This window comes from Balaenoptera borealis, assembly GCF_965194805.1.
Source record: "Balaenoptera borealis genome assembly, chromosome: 6".
Lineage (NCBI taxonomy): Eukaryota > Metazoa > Chordata > Mammalia > Artiodactyla > Balaenopteridae > Balaenoptera > Balaenoptera borealis.
In genome coordinates this window covers 116869961-116890831 of record NC_138863.1, presented here as the reverse complement: position 1 = coordinate 116890831, position 20871 = coordinate 116869961, and the positions used below count along the sequence as shown (strand labels likewise).

The 20871-nt window shown below is 34.7% G+C and overlaps 1 protein-coding gene and 1 pseudogene across 2 annotated transcripts in view; one reads left to right on the top strand and one right to left on the bottom strand.

Annotated features, from left to right (window-relative positions):
• DPP10 (dipeptidyl peptidase like 10) overlaps window positions 1–20871 on the bottom strand; it is a 676003-nt gene that overhangs the window by 345029 nt on the left and 310103 nt on the right. The window lies entirely within an intron of this gene.
• Window positions 1918–20791, top strand: LOC309630975 (mitochondrial import inner membrane translocase subunit Tim17-A pseudogene; annotated as a pseudogene). Its single transcript has one exon. The product of its transcript is annotated as a mitochondrial import inner membrane translocase subunit Tim17-A pseudogene (transcript).

The following is a 20871-nucleotide window of genomic DNA, read 5'->3' as shown; positions in this document are numbered from 1 at the left end:
CTAGACCGTGACTGTTCACTGCTAGCAAGAATCCTGCTAAGTCAGCTTAGTGACTACCCTTGATATGTCCTCTTAGAAATTTCCCATCTACTCTGCCTCACACTCTGCTTCTTGGCTATAAATCCCCAGGTATCTTTGCTGTATTTAGAGTTGAGTTTAGTTGTCTTCCCTCTATCACAATAGTCTACCCTCTATTGTAATAGTCTTGAATGAGGTCTTCCTTACTATTTTAACATGTGGCAAAATAATTTTTCTTTAACCCAACCTTACAAACCTAAGTTTAGGTGCACCAAATTTGGCCCACAGTCATGTTTATTCATTTACATATTGTAGCTGCTTTTGCACTACAATGGCAGATTTTAGTAGCTGCAACACAGAGTATATAGCTCATAAAACCTAAAACATTTACTCTCTGATCCTTTAAAGAAAAATCTGCTGACTTCTGTGTTGGTTGTTTGCTTCATTCAAAGGTCATATTTTTTACTTACCATATTTAGAAATGTTAGTTTAGTCACCAATCACTGCAATGTCACTAGAAGAATTACTTTTGGATCCCCAAAATATCTATTTACTTGAAAGAATTTTTGCTTTCCAATCTGGCATGAGAGATATATTTACCTTAAAATGATTTGCATTCCTGGTAAATATTTAGGATAAAGATAGATGTACAAAATAAATGCATTTTTCTAAAAAATAACCAGAATAAACGCCATCTTCATTTAAAAGTTGTCGTAATTCTAAGTCATCATCATTAATTCATATGGAAATGTCAATCTTATGAATGGAACTTCTGTGATAAACAGCCCTTTCCACTTGATGGCCACTCAACTAAATGATGTTTTTTGATCTGTAGCTAAAATGTGAATAGCAGCAGTTTTCATAGGATCATTTCATTCTTTAGATTATTTGCAAAAAATCACATAAGAGAAAAATTAAACACCACTCTCTAGAATTTCAAATACCTCTACCACCAGAAGATTTGTTTGCACAGCAGTAGCATAAATACCACTTGTAACTGGTTCTTAACTTTCTTCAGTTAAAACCATCAGAAATCACTAGGGCTTTACCAAAGCTTTCTTAACTCCAGACTCATATACTCAACTATCTCTGCTTGAGTGGTCCAGTCTACTGTAGTCAGCAGGCAAAAAGAAGACAAACAGATTCATGCCTTCTCTTCACTGAGCAGCTCATGTGAAATGAACATAAATGTTGGTTGTGTTTCTATGATCTTAAAAGTCTAGAAGTCTACACGGCAGTGACACATACAAAGAATAGATCTTATTTTAAGGTAACATGTAAACTGCAAAATATAAAGAAAAAATAAGAGCCTAGGAAAATATCTAAATCACTCCTCTCTTCTCTAATTTTGTTTTTGTTTTAGCCACTAACTTGTCTCCATGTTTCCTTATTCTGGAAAGATTAATCTGGGCTGATCTCAGCTTCCAAACAAAGATTTGGAGGATGGGCAGGTCACCAGCAATCCTATGCAAGGTAAGTGTTTTCTTATTATGGAGTTCCATTCCTGTAAGGCACCTCACTATATGAGAAGGTACCATCTGGCCCTCACCACATTGCCCTGTGATGATTGTCTGTTGCTATGAGTAATAAACTCTCTTTGTCTCTGATCCAAAGGCTTCATGTTTATATATATATATATATATGTTAGTTGACAAGGAGAGTAAAATCTCAGATCATTCACAGTTACTCATTTACAAGTTATCCTTCCTCAGTTCTAAACACCTCCCCTTTTTCTCTCAAGGTTTTAATTTTAATATTAATTTCTACATCATTAATAATACGGTCTCAAATTGCATAGTGACATTTCATTAACTTAATCATAAATCAAATAATCTTGCACCAAACTTGTAAATTAGAGACTCAAAATTAACATTAACTCTACACATCCAAAACTCTACACATCCAATTTGTGCTTTAATCTTGCAACACTTGTTTAAGTGTTTAAAGTTCTGAAATCCACTATTTAAAGTTCTGAAATCCACTATTTAGATCTATCTGTTATCTATCTATAATATAAAAAGAATATTTTATATATATATATACGTATATATATATATACATATATATATAATTATCTATCTATAATACTTATATCTGTGCAGATTTAGCTACTTGGATCCTTTCTGGCCAGTCCATACACTTTAGTCAATTTCCATTAACAACTGACATTGTTCCACTGACAAACATGTTTACTCTCCAATATATTTGATAAGGCTATTCCTTCTTATCAAGATGCAATGTCTTGAAATTGGTCTTCCAGTTGAATGGACAGATCAATCTGTTACCTTTCCCTATCTAGTGCCAGCTTATCTTAGGCAGAGTCTCATCCTATGAAAATGTTTTTCTAGTCATGTTTAATATTAGAACATTCAAGATAACAAAAGAAAAAGACATATGTTATCAAAGGCAGTAACTTTTGTTTCTTTTCTGATTTTAAAGTAATATACGTGCAACATAGAAAATTTGTATAATGCCAACATAACAAGGAAAAATAACTATGAAAATTTTAATGTGTTTCCTTACAAACATGCAGTTGAGATCTCAAAGTACATCATGTTTTGTATCCCTTTTTCTTCTCTTAAAATTATAAATTAGGCATTATAGTTATCATTAAAAATTCTCCATTGGCTATTTCAAATGCCTAACACTTTCAGCTCAAACTGACATTATATAAAGAAAAATAAATTAAAACCTGATAGTTGGAAATAAAGAAAAGAAAAAGTGACAACATTTAAAAATAGAATAAAGTAAATGTAGATATTTTAGCCCTGAACATAGTTTTTACAAAGTAGCACTGAGGAATTTTTTTGTTGTACAACTAATTCATACATCTAAACAACAGATGCTGTGACTTTTCAAGTGCATAATGGCATACCTTTATCAATTTCTGCATTTTCAATTAAATCTCTAGAGATTAAAATTGATCACTACGCTCCAAGTAGTATATAACTGAACCATAAGGTAAGACTTAATTGAATAGGAAATTGACTTAGTTGAATAAAATGGAAGTACTGCATTGATTTAAACAGAAAAAATATTGAAATAAGTGACAAAAGTACTGCTTAAAAATTCACATACTGAAAGACAATCAGACTCTGGGGATTATTAACAGAAATATAAAATATATTAAAACACTTATAGGATATTTACCAATATAAGAAAACTCTAGTTAGTTCTATGGCTAAGTTTAGTGGACAGAGGCAATAACTTTGGGCAATAATTTTGGTTTTTGAGTTTGGATTAAATCACTTCCCAAGCATATTTAGTTTTTTGGGTTTTTTTTCTTTTTTAAACACTGTTAAAGTTCATTAGAAAAACTCAGTTGATTAAAGAAAAATGCTGATGAGTCCAAGTTGTATAATGGACTTAATCATATTCTGTCATACGCTTAAGATGAAATTTATCTAACTATAAACAGCTATTATACTAATTCATGTTCTTAGGAGAAGACTGATCAAATAAGAACACATGGATAAGTTGTTACTATTTTATATATAAGGGTAGGAATTGGGAGAAGAGTAAAGGATTATTTCTGTTTCAAGTATTGGAAGACCTGACCCAAATGGATTTAAGTCTAAAAAGTATTGTATTGTATGTCTGGCTTCAAGGTACCAGTTGATGCAAGGGCTCAAATGTCATCAGGGCAAGTGTACTATCTTATAGTTTTCTTTCAGATGGCTCCATTCAGACAGGCTTTCCTTTCATGATCCAAATATCACTAGAACCTCATGGCCTCTCACTTTCAAGCCCAACAGGAAAAATTAAGATTCTTTTCCTAGGATACTCAATCAGAGATTCGCTGCTGTCTCTGGTCCTGATTGGGCCAGGTAAACATTCTTGCTCTGCGTGTTAGGGGTATGTGATGTACTAACAGGCACAGGACTAAATCTCATGTCCACTCCTGCTGAGTGTTGGGTATGTGTTGATTTTAAAAAAAGAAATCATTCTGTGGATGCCAGATAAAGGTCAAGTTTGGATAAGTGAAATAGGTAACAGATCTATTATACAGTGTATGTGCATTAATGAAGACTGATTTTATTTATGAAGGGTGTTATTTACAACAAAAACAATGTCTCTCTAAACTTATCATAAAACGGCATTTTATCATGCAGGAAAGTGCAGCACAATTGATTATGTGTGTGTGTGTATGTGTGTGTGAGTAATGGGTACTTTGTAGCAGAAAAATGGGTCCATAAAAGGAACTATATTTTAGTAATTGTTAAAATTCTGAGGAAACTTTCCAGGTTATTTGGGGCCTTGCCGTATTCCCAAGTCACACTTCCCTTAGAGAAAAATGATTTTGTCTGAAAGCATAAGACTTTTTGTGGCCCACTGGGGAAGCTTGCCAGGAGGAATGCGTGGGTTTGCCAGGATGTGTAGTCAGAGATTCATTCTCCTGAGAGGGGAGAAAACATGTTGGCAACAGATCAATCTGAGACTGCTGAGGAGATGCACATGTATGTCCTGGAAGAATCACAAATCTCCATCAAAGTTTCAACTCTCTTGTTGAGTTGTTAAAAGAGACCAGATTTGCCAAGGAATGGCCTGAAATTACAAATGAGTCTTGCCAATAAGAATAAACTCTAAACATACGATTTAAAATCATTTAGTGGTACCACAGCATTGCGGTGGAAAGGATGCTTTTTATTACTGTGATTCTTTTCCTCAAACCACTGATCTCAACCCCAACTCTGATCAACCAAATCTTGAAACTAAACATCATGGGTAAGTTCAAAGTCCGTCCCTCCACCATGATTCCCTTTCAAGTATATAATTGATATAAATATATAAAATACACGTATATATTGTATATTTATAGTACATGTATGTATATAAGTATACATAGTGTAATATATATTATATAGTACAATATATAAGTATATATAGTGTAATATATATTACATCGTATAATACTATGTTTTATATATATATATATATATATACACACACAGACACATATATATGGAGCATGTTTTAGAGATTTAGGATAAAATCTGACTCTTCTTATTCCTAAGCATTTAATTTTGGGTCTGGTTACATTAGCTATCTGTAATTTACTCTTCTAATTTGAAATAAGAAAAAAACATGTCCCAATTAAGTTGTCTGAATATAAAACACTCCAATGTATGCAAAAAAATGCAATATCTTATACAGCGTATGTGCCCAATGAGTGATCCTGGCTTTGTTGATGATGGAGGTAGCAAAGCTGATTATGATGATTTAACTAGCATTTTAAAAAATAATTCTTCACTCGACCTATATTCCATCCTTATCAGATACTGTCATTAATCATTAAAAAGTGCACATACTCTTTCTAAAAGGAAATATTCAAATTTCCTTATTTACCACATTACTTAGAATAGAACTGAGTATACAGTTGGTGTTTATGTGTCTCATTGAATTAATTTCTAAATCTTTCCATTTTGTGCATTGTAAAATCACCATATACATTTGATGAGAACTAGGCAAGAAGAATAGAAGGAAGTTCCAAGGGTTAATTATTCACTCAATAATATAAGAAATAAAATGATATTAAGATCTAAAGCCAATGATAAAGGAAACCAACTAATATCATAAACTAATAAATAGATTAGAAAATGTGATATACAGCAGAACATTATTTGTCAATAAAGGAGCTGATGATACATGCTACAAGAGGGATGAAGCTTGGAAACAATCGAACTGAAGAAAGCAAATCTAAAAGAGCCAGATGTTATATAATTCAATGTATAGGAAATGTCCAAGTAGGAAAACGCATAGAAATAGAAAGTAGATTAGTGGTTGCCAGGGGAGAAGGGGAAAGGGAAAAGGGAAATGACTGCTAATGAGTATGGGGGGCAGTGAAAATATTTTGGAAATAGATAGGGGCGATGGTTGGACAATTCTATGAATATATTAAAAAACAATAATTGTATACTTTAAAGGGGTGCATTTTATGGTACATGAATTTTATCTCAATAAAGTTGTTATTAAAAGGTAAATAAATCAGAAAAAATGTAAAGACCAAAGAAGAGACGGCTGAGATGCCAAAAGTTTAAAATATACATTTTTAGATTTATTTTGGCTTTAAAAACAAAACTGTTGGTAGAATAGAAAAAAAATATATGCGTGCTATGTTTTACCTGGTATTTGTTCCCACTATTTGAAATAAAGCTAAATTCTTCAGCATCTTTGAAACAAAAATGGTTTGTTTCTGCGTTATGGTTGCTATCTATAATTCATCTTCTCCTTTACTTTGAACCTTCTCAACCTCACTTCTGTTAATGCAGGGATCTACACACAGTAGATCGTGAGTAAACTATGAATATTTAACATTAGTCATACAGATACATGAGTACCTAATTGCTTTATCAGTAATTTTCACAGATTGTTTCTATAAAAGGAGTCCTAAAAATAATGTTGCCAATCAAATTGGCTCTAAAATATTTTGAAGAGCTGGAAGGAACCAAGGAGGTCATCTTGTCTAATCTCTTCATTTTCTCAAAAATAAAGCCACAGGAAGTTAGGGGAAAACACTGAGAAATTAGCAATTAAATTCCTGGATGAGGATTCCAAATCCAGTCCAATTTCTGCAACACTGGCTGTCTGTTAACTAATAACTGATGCTTATACTGGTTTCTTAAGCTGACCCTTCAGTCTGTGTATTCTTTTCTTTCCACTCAGCCTCCAGGCTTCAAGAACCTTCTTTATGAAGCTAGGAGAGTGACTACTAAGTCATAAATAAGTCAAGGGTGAGCAATACCTTAGTTATGCTGTGGCATAAGGCATCTTCCCTACTACTGTTCCCGAGATGGCCTCAGTTAGTCTGTTGAGGGGGCCACAAGGGTAATAGTGCTACATCTGCTGCTTGGGGTAAGCGCACTGATGATAGAATTACTATGGGAATATGTGGATCATGAAGAGCCTTTTGGACAAATATTTCCACATTTTATCTTCTAACACTGACACAATCAATGGGTCACATTTCTCATCTTACTAAAGAAACTCGAGTTTTCTTAAATTCTCTATTCCTTGCCATTCCTCCAAATATGATTTTTTTAATACTCCACATCATTCAAGCCACCTGTTTGCACAGATGGCAGCTTGCTTGCTTACTTTTATACAAGAGCTAAAGATCTAGGCCTGACAAAACACAAGAGTCAACTGTCACTTTGCTTTGTTTCTCCAAGTTTAAAGTGAGTTAAAGAATCAGAGAGAACAGATGTCTCTCCTTAAGCATTTTATTTCACCTTTTTTGTCTCCCATGATCTTTTAGAAAACATGATATACCTTGCATTGAAAATTATGTTTCTGCTTCAAAAAGATGAAACTGCCTGTCCCTCTTCCTAATATGACATTATAGACATCATTAAGCAGATAAGAGCCACATCTGTAAATCCTACCCCACTTCACCTGCATTTCACCCTCATAACATTTGCTCTGGGGCACAGCTGGAAGCAAAAAATACGACAAACTAGTATGTAATTTGTCTACAGATGAGATATAATATAGAAAACACGCACTATTTTTTGTCCTTATCAAGTATTCTGATAAACAATTAACAAAATAATACACACAATTTTTCAATGTATTGTTAGAATAATCAAACAACTACTTAAGTGTTTACCATGTTCCTTGGAAATATGAAGGGGAGAAAATGGCAACTAAAATTTAGTTAGTAAGATAAAATAAAGTTATGTGGCATATTAAAACACAACATTTATTAACTTCCACAATAAGAAAGGAATTTTATTAGGCATTTATACTTATTTAATTCTCACAGTAATGGCTCTTGTTACATTAGAGAAAATTGAGCCTCAGGGAACTTAGTTAACGGGACCTAACATTAGACGATTAAGAGAATGGTGGGGTCAGAATTCTGATGGGGGACAGATTTTAAGTACAATTTGTCAATGAGAGTTGAAATAGCTGCTCCAGAAGATGCTACTACCTGATCTCCAACCCCTTCCGCACACAACCTGCCCAGTGCTGGCTGGTGTCCTGAACACAGACGCAGGAGTTGAAGGGGTAACTCCTGAAAGCCCTTGCAATGTCCCATTATGGGAAGTAACTGAGATCTGAACATGGCAAAATCAGGAGCAGATGCCTCCATGTCTGTTCTGTAGGGTGCTTCTCTCAGCTTTATCAGTGTCAGCTATCAGAATCTGGTCAGAAACCAAGGGAGCGTCTGGCTAACAATGGAGCTAGTCCCAGCTTGACTGGTGCAGGCAGACCCACCTCTGAAGCTCAGCAAGGATGGAGTGGTAACCTCTAAAGGGTAGAAAGGAGACCATGATAATGGAGGAAGCTTAACCAAGTCCTCCTACTCTTACACTAGACCCCATGTCATCATATCAAAGATTAATACATGTGTGTTTTTACTTAAAAAGTAATTATGTTCTTTTTTCAATTTTTTATTATGTTAAAATACTCATAAAATTTACCACCTTTATAAGGGTACAGTCAGAAGTATTAAGTACATTCATATCAGTGTGCAATCATTACCACTATCCATCTCCAGAACCCTGTTTTCATCTTGCAAAACTGAAATTCTATATCCATTAAGCAGTAACTCACTAATCCCTCTTCCTTCAGTCCCTGGCAATCACCATTCTACTTTCTGTCTCTATGATTTCCACTACTCATATAAGGGGGATCATACAGTATTGGTCTTTTTGTGACTGGTTTATTTTACTTAGCATAATGACTTCAAGATTCATTCAAGTTCTAGCTAATGCCAGAGTCTCCTTCCTTTTTAGATAAATAATACTTCATTGCATGTACATAGCATTCATCGGTGGGAACTTGAAATGTTTCCATGTTTTAGCAATTGTGAATAATACTGCTATGAACACAGATGTACAAATATCTTTTCAAGACTCTGCTTGCAATTCTTTTGGTGATATACCCAGAAGTGGAATTTCTGGATCGTACGGTAATTCTATGTTTAATTTTTTAAGGAACCTCCATACTGTTTTCCACAGTGACTGTACAATTTCACATTCCCACTACTAGTGCACAAGGATTCCAATTTCTCCACATCTTTGCCAACTCTCATTATTTTCTGAGTTTGTTTGCTTGCTTGTTTTGTTTTGTTTTGTTTTGTACAGAAACCATCCTAATGCATGTGAGATGATATCGCATTGTGGTTTTGACTTGCATGTCCATGTCCTTAGTGTTTAGTGATTTTGTGCATCTTTTCACGTGCTTATTGACAATTTGTATACCTTAGAAAAGTGTCTACTCAAGTTCTTTGCCCATTTTTGAATCTGGTTGTTTGGTGTTTTTGTGCTTGACTTAGGAGTTCTTTAAACATTCTGGATATCCCTTATCAGATATACGATTTTCAAATATTTTCTCCAATTCTGTGGGCTGCCTATTACTCGGTTGATAGTGTCTTTTGATGTACATTTAAAATTTTTTTCATGAAGCCCAATTTGTCTATTTTTCCTTTTGTTCATCTGTGATTTTGGTGTCATACACAAAAAATCATTGCCAAATCCAATGTTGTGAAGATTTTGTACTGTTTTCTTCTAAGACTTTTATAGTGTTAAGTTTTCAATTTAGGTCATGGTTCCATTCTGAGTTATGAACTAGTGTACATCAACATATACATTTACCTAACACCATATACAATTTTTGTATATGGTGTTAGGTAAATGTCCAACTTCAATATTTTGCATGTTGATATCCAGTTTTCCCAGCATCATTTGTCAAAAAAATTGTCCTTTCTCCAATGAATATTTCTGCACTCTTGCCAAAAATCATTTGATCATACATGTTAAGGTTTATTTATGGATTCTCTATTCTATTCCATTGTTATATATGTCTGTCTTTATGCCAGTACTACACTGTTTTGATTACTGTAGCTTTGTAGTAAGTTTTGAAATCAGGAAATTTGAGTCTTCCAAATTTGTTCCCTTGTCCTGGACTCTTTTGGCTATTCATGGTCCCTTTTCATTCCGTATGAAATTTAGGATGGTTTTTTCTCTTCTGCAAAAAACATTGCTGGGATTTTAGTAAGGATTTCATTGAATCTATAGATTACTTTGAGTAGTACTTACATCTTAATAAGTCTTCCAATCCATAAATATGGTACATCTTTCCATTTATTCATATTTTCTTTAAGGATTCATGCTATTTCTTCTTTAAAGTCTGGTAGAATTGACCATTGAAGCATTTAGATCCAGGGCTTTTCTTTGTTAGGAGATTTTTGATTACTGGTTCAATCTTCTTACTAGTTATAGCTCTATTCAGATTTTTAATTTCTTCATCATTTATTAATGGTAGGTTTTATGTTTCTAGGAATTTATACATTTCATCTAGGTTATCGAATTTGTTGATGTACACTAGTTCATAGTACTCTCTTAAATCCTTTTTTATTTCTGTAGAACCACTAGTAATGTCCCCACTTTCATTTTGATTTTAATGATTTGAATATTTTCTCTATCTTTCTCTCTATTTCTTTCTAAATAGTCCATCTATTTAAAGGTTTGTCCTTTTTTTTATTCTGACTGTGCCTCGTGGCATGAGGGATCTTGTTTCCCCAACCAGGGATCGAACCCATACCCCCTGCAGTGGAAGCATGAAGTCTTAACTGCTGGACCGCCAGGGAAATCCCTAAAACTTTGTCCATTTTGTTGATCTTTTAGAAGAATAAACTTTTGGTTTCACTGGGGTTTTTTCTACTTTTTTTCTATTATTTATTTTGTTTTTCTCTGCTCTTTTATGATTTCCTTCCTTCTTCTAGCTTTGGTTTTAGTTTTTTCTTCTTTTTCTAGTTCATTAAGTTATAAAATTAGGTTGTTGATCTGAAAGCTTTCTTTTTTCTTAATGTAACTGCTGATATTTATAAACTTCTCCCCTAGCACTGCTTTCACTGCATCCAATATATTTAGAGGCATGCTGTGTTCTCATTTTCATTTATATCTAAGTATATTTTACTTTCCCTTGTGATTTCTGCCTTGATCCATTAATTTTTAAACAGTGTGTTGTCTCATTTCCACAAATTTGTGAATTTTCCAGTGTTTCTTCTGTTACTGATTTTTAACTTTATCCCATTGTGATCAGAGAAGATACTTTGTATGATATCTACATTTTAAAATCCACTGAGACTAAATTTGTGACCTAACAAATTTACGTTTGTTCTCTTTGAATAGGCCATACTTTTTAAGCCTTTTTAGTTTTTGTTGAAAATTGTTCATTTAAATGTAGTAGTGTGGTAACTCTGGAAACCAGATTCTCCTCCTTCCTCAGGGTTTTCTGTTTTTTTATTTTTTATTTTTTGTTTTTGATTGCTGTAGGCTGTTTCTGTGCTGAAGATCACTGAGGTATAAGCTTATGGGTTTTCAGGTCTTTTTTGATTCTGTGCTTTTCCCTAGGCATGTGTAGTGACTTTCTAATTGCCCTATATATGCAGTTGATTTTAAATGTATCAGTCTTCGAAGTCTGGCTCCCGAAAGGAGAAAAAGAATAAAAAGAGGGAGAGGGCAGGGGTGGAAGGTGCTAGCCCTTTAAATATCACTAGAAGTCACTTCAGCCAAAAGGAGAGGACCTTACAACAGTGGGGCTAGGTATAACAACAATGACCACCACCTCTTTCTCTGCACCTCTGTGATCAGAAGCAACAATCAGCAAATAGAACACTGGTCTCCAAAGGAAGATAGGGTGCTTTTTGTCCACTCTGGCTCCTGCAAGCTTCTCCTGGAACATGTGCACTGCCTCTTTTCCCAGGTTGAGGTGTGAGGGAGGGGTAACTGGTACTGTACTAAGAGTTGAAATTGACTGTTATCTGCAATTTGCTATCCAAACCCTCCCCTTGGAAGTTATAAACCTTCAACAGACTCCAGAGTTTCAAAAGAGTTATATCAGACAGATTCTGCCAGTACAATTGTTGTCTAGGTAGGGAGATAAATTCCTACCTAGACCCATCTTTGAAGAATCCTTCCCCTGTATTTATGACTTAAATGGTAACACAACTTACTTTAGAAATTAATGAAAATATTAAAAAGGAAATTAAAATTCTATGAGTTCTTGTGATCGTTTGCTTTATGTGTCACCTTGACTGGGCAAAGGGATTCCCAAATAGGTGGTAGAACATTTTTTCTTGGTGTGGCTGTGAGGATGTTTCCGGAAGAGATTAGCATTTGAGAAAGACTGAGTAAAGAAGCTCACTAATGTAGGTGGTAGTATCCATTCAAATGGGGGTCTGAATAGAACAAAAAGGCAAGAGAAGAGTGAATTTGCTCTTTTTGCTTGAGTTGGGGCAATTCTTTTCCTACCCTCAGACATCAGTGGTCCTGTGGCACTTTGGACTCAGACTGAATGAAACCCATTAGTTTTCCTGGTTCTCCAGCTTGCAGATGAAAGATTGTGGGCCTTCTTGACTTCCATCACTGTATGAGCCAATTTCTATAATAAATTAACCTCCCTCTCTCTCTTTCTCTCTCCCTCCCCATCCTTCCCTCCCTCCTTCTCTCTCCTTCTCCCTCTAGATAGATACATAGATAGATAGAGAGACAGATGTTAGAGAGAGAGAGAGAGAGAGAGATAGATAGATAGGAAGAAAATTGGTCTTGTATCTCTAGAAAACCCTGACAAAGATAATACAATTAGCTTTTTTTTTATATTAAGCATTTTAAATCAGACTGGATAAACTTTTGTATACCAGTTTTAACCCTAATGATAGAAAAGGTTATGCTAGATTCTTTCATATTATTTTTCATTTTTTAATGGCTGCAAAATATTCCTTTATGCAACATGCATCGAATTATTAAATTTTTATTTCTGTACTGTTGATGATGACATTTCTTTGCAGTAGCAGAAATAGATTCTGAAACTTCATTAAATGTTGTATATCATCAAGATTTCCACCTTCAGATTGTTACCCAAGATTTTTCAGAAATAGAATTTCATAGTATTTGTATTTCTTTTGCATAATTTTTGATTGTTTATAAGTTTAATGTCTGTATTTTAATCGTCATGTTTAAATTTCTTAAAAGTAATACACATTTTTAATGCAGTTATTAATAAACTGGAGGTGGAAAGAGTTCCCTGGACCCCGTTTTCTGTAGGATTGATAGAGTTTTTTTAGAGGTATATATCACAACGTGTATATCTTTTAAATAGAAAAGAACAAAGAAATGTTATATTTATCTACAGATAAATCCAATTCCCTTTTATTGAGGGCCCTAGCTCAACTCCTGGCACAGTGCTAGAAAGCTTTCTTGCTTAAGCCTCCTTGCTGGCTGGGAAAAGCACCTGTGGCCCTCAGGTTGGCCCTCTCCCAGCATTTCCCAAAGTGCCACAATTACCACTTTTCAAACACTCATCAGAATTCCCATCAGATTCCCTGAGAATAAGAGATCTCCTCCAAATGTCAGTAAATGAAACCAATTCACAGAAAGATTAAAAGATATGCTGTATTTCAAAATATGCTTCAAAGACTCTAACACAAATTTCACTAAAACTGATCCATCAGCAAAAAGTTATGAGATTGTTAAATAAAGCTAAACATATTTGACTGTTTACATTTACTGTAGTGATATTCAGATATTTTACTATGATGAAATATTTCACAAAACCTCAATTGTGATTATTTCCACCATATTTTTTCTTTTTTTCTAGTAATGGGGGGATATACTAAAATTTTATAAAAATGATGGTGCACTACTCTTGGGGCATATTGTGAACTATAATTTGTATTTATTGAAAGAGGTGTGTTAGCTCCTTGAAGACACTCCATATTTAATAACTATATTTGTATAAACCAAATTAAACAATTACTAATGTGAGGGGTCACTATGTTCAAAGGTCATGGTTGAGGTATTGCTGTTTCTTATGCTTCCAGAATCTCTGTGGTTGAATTCCTAAGAAGCCAAATCCATGTGGTCTCTGGTGCCTTTTTTTAATTCCTGCCTCCATGGGTTGAACACATTAGAGCCTGGCTGAGAGGCAAGAGGATACTTATGGCTTCTCACCCTCTTCTCTTTTATATAAAATATTTGCTTTAGTTTTTAGAGCAGCATGGTGTTAAAATTTACACTTTTAAGGAAAGGAAAGTTTTCACTTAAACTTTGAAAGAAATCTAAATGCCCTATTACAATTGAAGAAAGAATTTCACTTTTGTGGTTACGGACATTCAGTGAATAATAGAGTAGTGTGTGTTTATAATTAATAGTTCCTTGTATAATGATGTACCTGATGTTACAAAATATAAAGAATGCTGGATAATGACAGGATTTAGCCATTCCTGGGTTCAAGGATATTAATATCATTTCAAATCACCCTGAATATCAATTCTACTCCTAACAAAAATTTCAACCCCTATAGACACATCCAAAAGTCCCGGGTTCTTACTGAGCCTGTAGCCCATCAGTAGGATGCTCTCTCTCTTTTGCCCATGATAGTTTTATGACAGAGTCAATGATAGGCCAACCTCTAAACATTGCTAGATAATATTCATATACACAGACACACAGACACACAGACACACACACACACACACAGCTGCAGTCCTGTATATAAAGTATCAGGAGAAAATGACCATTTTCCATATCTCACAAAAAGAAACAGTACCCTGAAACAGCATTAAATAGTTAATTCAGCTTGATAAAATCTTCGCAATCTAAGTAAACATAAAGTTAACTGATTTCTAGAGTGTTGCCTAAAACTGCACTTTTTATGCTCCTACAATATTCTCCATGGCAGTTAGCCAGAGACAACCTTTGGAAGACTGAAAACTCATCCTGGAGCTATTGAAGTTTACTCTTGCCCATTCTGAAAAATTAGCTGACATTGATAACTGTTATAAAAAAAGTTTACCCCATGAGCCTCATAGGCTGCCAAGAATGTAATTGAGCTGAAATGGAAGGCTGGTATTAAGCTTGTATCTGGTTCTGAGTCAAGGAGCCCTCACTCTTTGACTAGCATCAAGGGAAGCTTCTTTCATTTGGGGAGAACAGATGGAACGATTTGACTATAGTAGAGTTCATTTTGAGAAACTGTCCCAGCATGTCCAAACTGATGGCAAGTTGGATCGGATTTCAAATAAATAAATAAATATCTGTAGGAGTTGAGGTTACTACCCCTGGCTCAAAAAAATCAGATTAGAAAGTATTTATTAGGTATCTACAATGCATGAGGCATGATTCCACTCATGATTTTACCAAACATGATGATACAATGTTAATTCTGACACCCCTTTTTCACTAAACAAATGTAACAAAACACAGTATTCTATAATAATTTAAAAATTGTGACACTTTTAGACCATGTTTTCATTTATTATTTTATAATACGATTTTAGTGAAATTCAGCATTTACATACATTCTTAAAATGGAACCTTATGTATATCCTGTTGTCCTGAAAGATACAACTGTCTTCCTGGATGTCATCTCAATTTTCTCTCATGATCTGCTCAAGAGTGGCAAATGTATGCATATGGTCGTTTATTTTGAATCTCTTGAAATTTCAACTTAACAATGTACTTCAGCAACAAAATTCAATAAATATTCATTAAGTTTGTACTATATATCAGGAAATACCTATTCTATGTGCTAGAGATACGAAACATCCTCACTCATTAAGGAGTTCAGAGTTCAATGGGGGATACAGGCAAATAAAACTATTTCCATACAAAGAATACAGTACTGTGATTAAGAGTAAAGACTTGTGTTATCAACTAAAGGTAGAAATTAGCCACATGTACTTTAAAACACTAGCCCAAATTGAGATATTCTGTAAGTATAAAATACACACCGCATTTTGAAGACTTCGTATAAAAAATATAAAATACCTCATTTTTAATACTAATTTTTAATACTGTACTGATTATACTTGAAATGTTATTTGGGATATATTGTATTAAACAAAATGTATTAACACAACTAATCTCACCAGTTTCTTTTTACTCTTTCAATGTATTCTTTAGAAAATTTATGAATTTACGTCACATTTGTAACTCAGATTTCTATTGGACAGCGCTGGTTTGTATACTGATGCTAGACCTTTTGTCTTCAAAACTCATTCTATCAAGTACTAGCTGTAAGACCTTAGGCAAGTACTAGTTTGTTTCCTTGTTTTTTGCTTCAGTTTCCTCATGTATAAGAAGAGGCTGATAACAATTATAGTTGTTTACTCAATAGGGTTGTTGGGATAGTAAGTGAATCAAAACATCTAAAAGGTGACTATTATTAAATATGTAAGCATTAAGTAGGCACATAGAAAGAGTACCTATCTCAGGCCAGAATAAGTAAACTCAAAGAAGAATTCCAAAAAGAAAAAAATAATAATAATGGTTTCACTAAACCTTCAAAGAATGTCAGAAAGCTATTCCATTGTAATAGGAGGATAAGAGTATTTCCAAGAATAGGGACAACATAAATAAAGTCATAAAACTTGAAAGAACCAAGGTCCATTCCAGGAACTGAAAGTGGTTTTCAACGTGTAGGACTGCAGACTTCTTTGAAGCCACGGTGGGAAGAGAGACTGAAGAGGTGAGAAAAGCCAGGTAAATACACTGCCCAATACTATTTTAAAGAATTTATGAAATTAGGAATCCCCTCTATAAAATTAACCATATTGTTTTAGGAGAGTCAAAGGAGATACACAAAGAGAAGAAATGAAATGGGAATAAGTGATGTCATGAAGGAGATTACTAAGATATTAATAAAAGAATTTCTGAGTAGTAAGGCGTATTACTTCCCCACTCTAACCCTTAAGGCAGGATGCTTTTGATAGCTATCCAGTTATCCTTTTCTACTAATTGAGCCTATTAAGCCAACAAGCCTCTAAAGCTTGTACTCATTTAATACACCCGCTGTAAGCTAGGTTATGAAAATAAATTTTGGATTTTGTAAATTGGGCATGCCCACCAAAATAAATATTAATGCTCAGATTCTATTATGGTAATGGATAGACACCAACACTCATAGGTTCTTTATAACTTATAAGGACAAAACAGAGTCAGAGAGATCTACCTCCCAGGTGAAAGAGAAAAAGTTGAAAGCTGTCAGGAAAAGGTTCCTTTTGTATTAGAGGTATAGGTAGTGTTAAAAGGTAAACTGAAGCACATAAAATTTTTTCAAAGGTTTATTTATGCAAGCCGATGCAAACTGGACAGCACCAAACCAAAAATGGTTAGGAGCTCCCTGATGACAGAAGCTAGGGAAAAGGTTTTCATAGAGAAGGTGCAGAAGAAAAACAAACACATTATTCGATTGGCTATACTTAAGCAGTTGCCCTGTTTGGAAAAGAGGGCTACTTGTGATCGGTTGTTCTTTTGGGTTTTTTTTCGGATTCTGGTGCACTGATTCTGGCTTAGGTTTTGGTTTGCTTAGTAGGCTGCCGAGGCATTAGAGCCACCTCAGGCTAACAGCCTCCTTGTTTAATTAATTTTATTGTAGTTACAATGATATATCATAAGGGCATTAAAATAATAAGAAAGGAGGCTCTTCTGGAAGGAATTATGGTGGATTAAATTTTAAATATGTTGAATAAGGTAACATTATCAAAAAGTGAAATGAACAAATATATGTATATATACTATATACTAAATTTGTGATAGGATAACCTATAACAATTAGCAACCAGCAATAGTATCTGAAATAGCTTTTAATTTTGATTGCATCACTTTGTTTTCTCCCTTAGTAAGATTCACTGCTTCGTCCTCAATGTCTTAAACAGCTAGATACAAACAGCAGGGCTATGCCAACATTCTATGACAGTACCAAAGTGCACATTTCCAGTTGATGATATAGCAGTAGGTACCCACCCTAAATATCTCTCCGGTACTGTGTTATTAGCATATGTCTTGAAGTTTGCTATGTCCACCTCTTTGTCACACCCCATCACAGTGTTGAATGTATCACTGGAAAACCAGCAGTTTTGTCCTTATGTAAGGCACACTCTGTCTCTCATGACAGTAATGTCGTCCTGTACAGTCTCATTAACAGACTATATTTATCAGTCGTTCATGGCTCAACATTACAAACTCCTTCCACGTATGTGTTTTCTTTATGTAAGAAAATGGTACCTAGCGTCCTTCAGGTTTAGAAATTAGTGACACTATCAATATTAATTTTGAAAAGAATAAAATTTTAGCTAAGACTGAGATGCATCTTCAGATGAGTGAGAACTAAAAAGGAAAGAAAAATGTTACAGTAAGTAAATATTACACTAAATCATCTCTAATATTATTTCAGGACTTAAGCTCCTAGGGGGGCTATATTTTTACTGACCATTTATTAAATTGCAAACCTAACTGAGACTGTTTGGAGAAGAGAGCGTGGAAAACCACATTTTGAAAACAATGAGTGATATCAAGAAGGAAGTAGAAATGGCCTCAGTGTTGGGAGAACGTATCAGGGAAATGCTCAAGCAAACAGTGATGGAACGTGACAGAGCTATTAAAATCCAAATCCACACAAACATACGAATTGTTTCTCATCTGGACACAGCTTCTTCTTCTACTCTGAACTTCAATTACAATGAATGGGCTTCAACCCTCTCAACTGGTGCCCAGTGAGAGAGGCATGTTTATGCTCTCAAACGTTTGGGCCATCCACTTGTTCATATGCTATGGTTTGATGCCCAGGTTTCTTTCTGTGCCATGAAATCCTGGTCCAGGATGAAACTGGAAAAAGATGGTGCAGTGACAGGATGATAAATGAGGTTCACCACGATGAAAGGTTGGGTTGTCGTCTTGTATTCTTGGCAACAGAAACAGATTTACCAACACGTCTGCCCCAAAACACATGCTTCTATAAAGTTTTAAAATCAAGCAGCTAAGGGAATTCTCTGGCAGTCCAGTGGTTAAGACTCTGGGCTTTCACTGCTGAGGGCACGGGTTCAATCCCTGGTTGGGGAACTAAGATCCTGCTAACTGCACAGTGCGGCCGAAAAATTTAAAAATTTAATAAAATAAAATCAAGCAGCTAATAACCACATTATATCAAAGGACTAACAGGCAAATCCTCTCTTTTTGTTTGTGCATAGATACCCAAATTCAAAGTTCTTATTTAGGATGGAGGACTTGTATAGATAAGGATTCTGTTTGTTTGTTGCAATGCTAAATAAATTCATATTCTGAAAATTCCAAATTAAAGTACACATTAGGGTGCAACAATTCTGTTCAGTGAGGGTTCTTTCCCTTCAAACAAGATTTGTCACATTTTAAAATTGAATTTATCCAATGCATATAAAATGCAATAAAATGTACAGACCTTAACTGATATCTAAAAGTTTAAGGATCTGTCTTTTAAGTAAAACCTAGAGCTAACTTTTCTTTAAAAGTAATTTCAGTGTGATTGTAGAACTTTTGAAAGGATATTAATTCTTTGAACGGAGATAAAATTAAAGTCAAAAAGGTTTTAGTCACAGTAATAGAGAGGCAGCACCTTCTAACTAGCAGACCTTTAAAACTGACTATGGGCTAAAATCACAAAGTACAAAACAGCAACCAGTAAATCTGTCATGTGGTTTCTTCATCTCAGTCAGATACCAAATTGTCATCTAAAATTTAATCAACAATGTCCTTAGATTAAACTGAATTTGAAAAATTATTTTGACCATGGAGTCAAGGTACAAGAGTATGTGTGCGAATTGTGGATGACTGCGGTGGGGCCTTTAAAATGAGAACCATAGGTGATGGTAATCAAAGGTTTTTGCAGTTCTCCAGTGGGAGTAAACCACAGACTAGGAAGGAGTTTGACAGCTATTAAAACCAGGGCTCTGCAGTTGAGAGGTAGCTTCGCTGTTTCAGGAAGGTCTGTTTTCCATGACTGACTGCAGTATGGTTGAAGTCGGAGGGAAAGAAGATCCCTGGAACTCCATCATGAGCGGTGCCTTAACAGGAGCCATACTGGCAGCAAGAAACAGACCAGTGGCCATGGTTGGGTCAGCTGCGATGGGTGGCATTCTCTGGGCTTTAATTGAAGGAGCTGGTGTCTCCTTGACAAGATTTGCCTCTGCCCAATTTCCCAATTATCCTCCATTTGCTGAAGACCCCTTGCAGTGGCCTTCGGCCCAGTTACCACCCTCACCTTTTGGAGACTATGGACAATTTCAATAGGACTTCTTTCCCAGGATTTCTTTAACGGAATGAGGAAAGGATTTCAGACTGTTTTTCAAACCATAGGTGGGACAACTATGGCCAAACAGACTATGAAGAGACATTTAGCATCTTCTTCTATTTAAAGGAACATGGGGGTGGGGGTTCCTAAAAGATAATACATTTATTTATTCATACTTGGATTGCATTTGTGATGAAATAAATGTCTAAAATCTTTCAAAGGAAATACAATAAGTGCTAGGAAGATGAAGGACCTAATGGCAAGCAGCAATGAAGCATGACCATCATTTCCTTGTGGACTCCTCTGCCTGGTTTTCTTCTGTTAGTCAAACAATAAAAAAAACTCCTGGACATTGCTCTTTAAAAAAAAAACAAACAAACAAACTTACTTTAGAATAATTTTAATTTGAAAATAGATTTAGTCTTTCCTTACGCCCTTCTAATTTAAAACAAAATAAATTTATATTTCTTTTTTCTTTACATAATTTTCTTGATTCTCCTCCTTCTTTAAATTCTTCCAACATCCACTGAGCAGAACTGGAACACAGCATTCAGATAAGGCCCTGATTCTGCTGTCTCAGTTTATGTTTATAATCTCTCCTGATTGCTAAGGGTTACTGTCTTTGTTTCACAAGGCTCTGCCTGGGTACAAATTGTTCTACATAATGACACTTACAACAGAAGTCAAAAGTAAACACTCAAGTGTCATTATTCAATAATCATTTTTAAAATTGCATTAAAAATGTCTTGTGTTCTTCAGTTTGCCACATTAAAATGCAGGCAGTCCAGTTCAATAAATCCC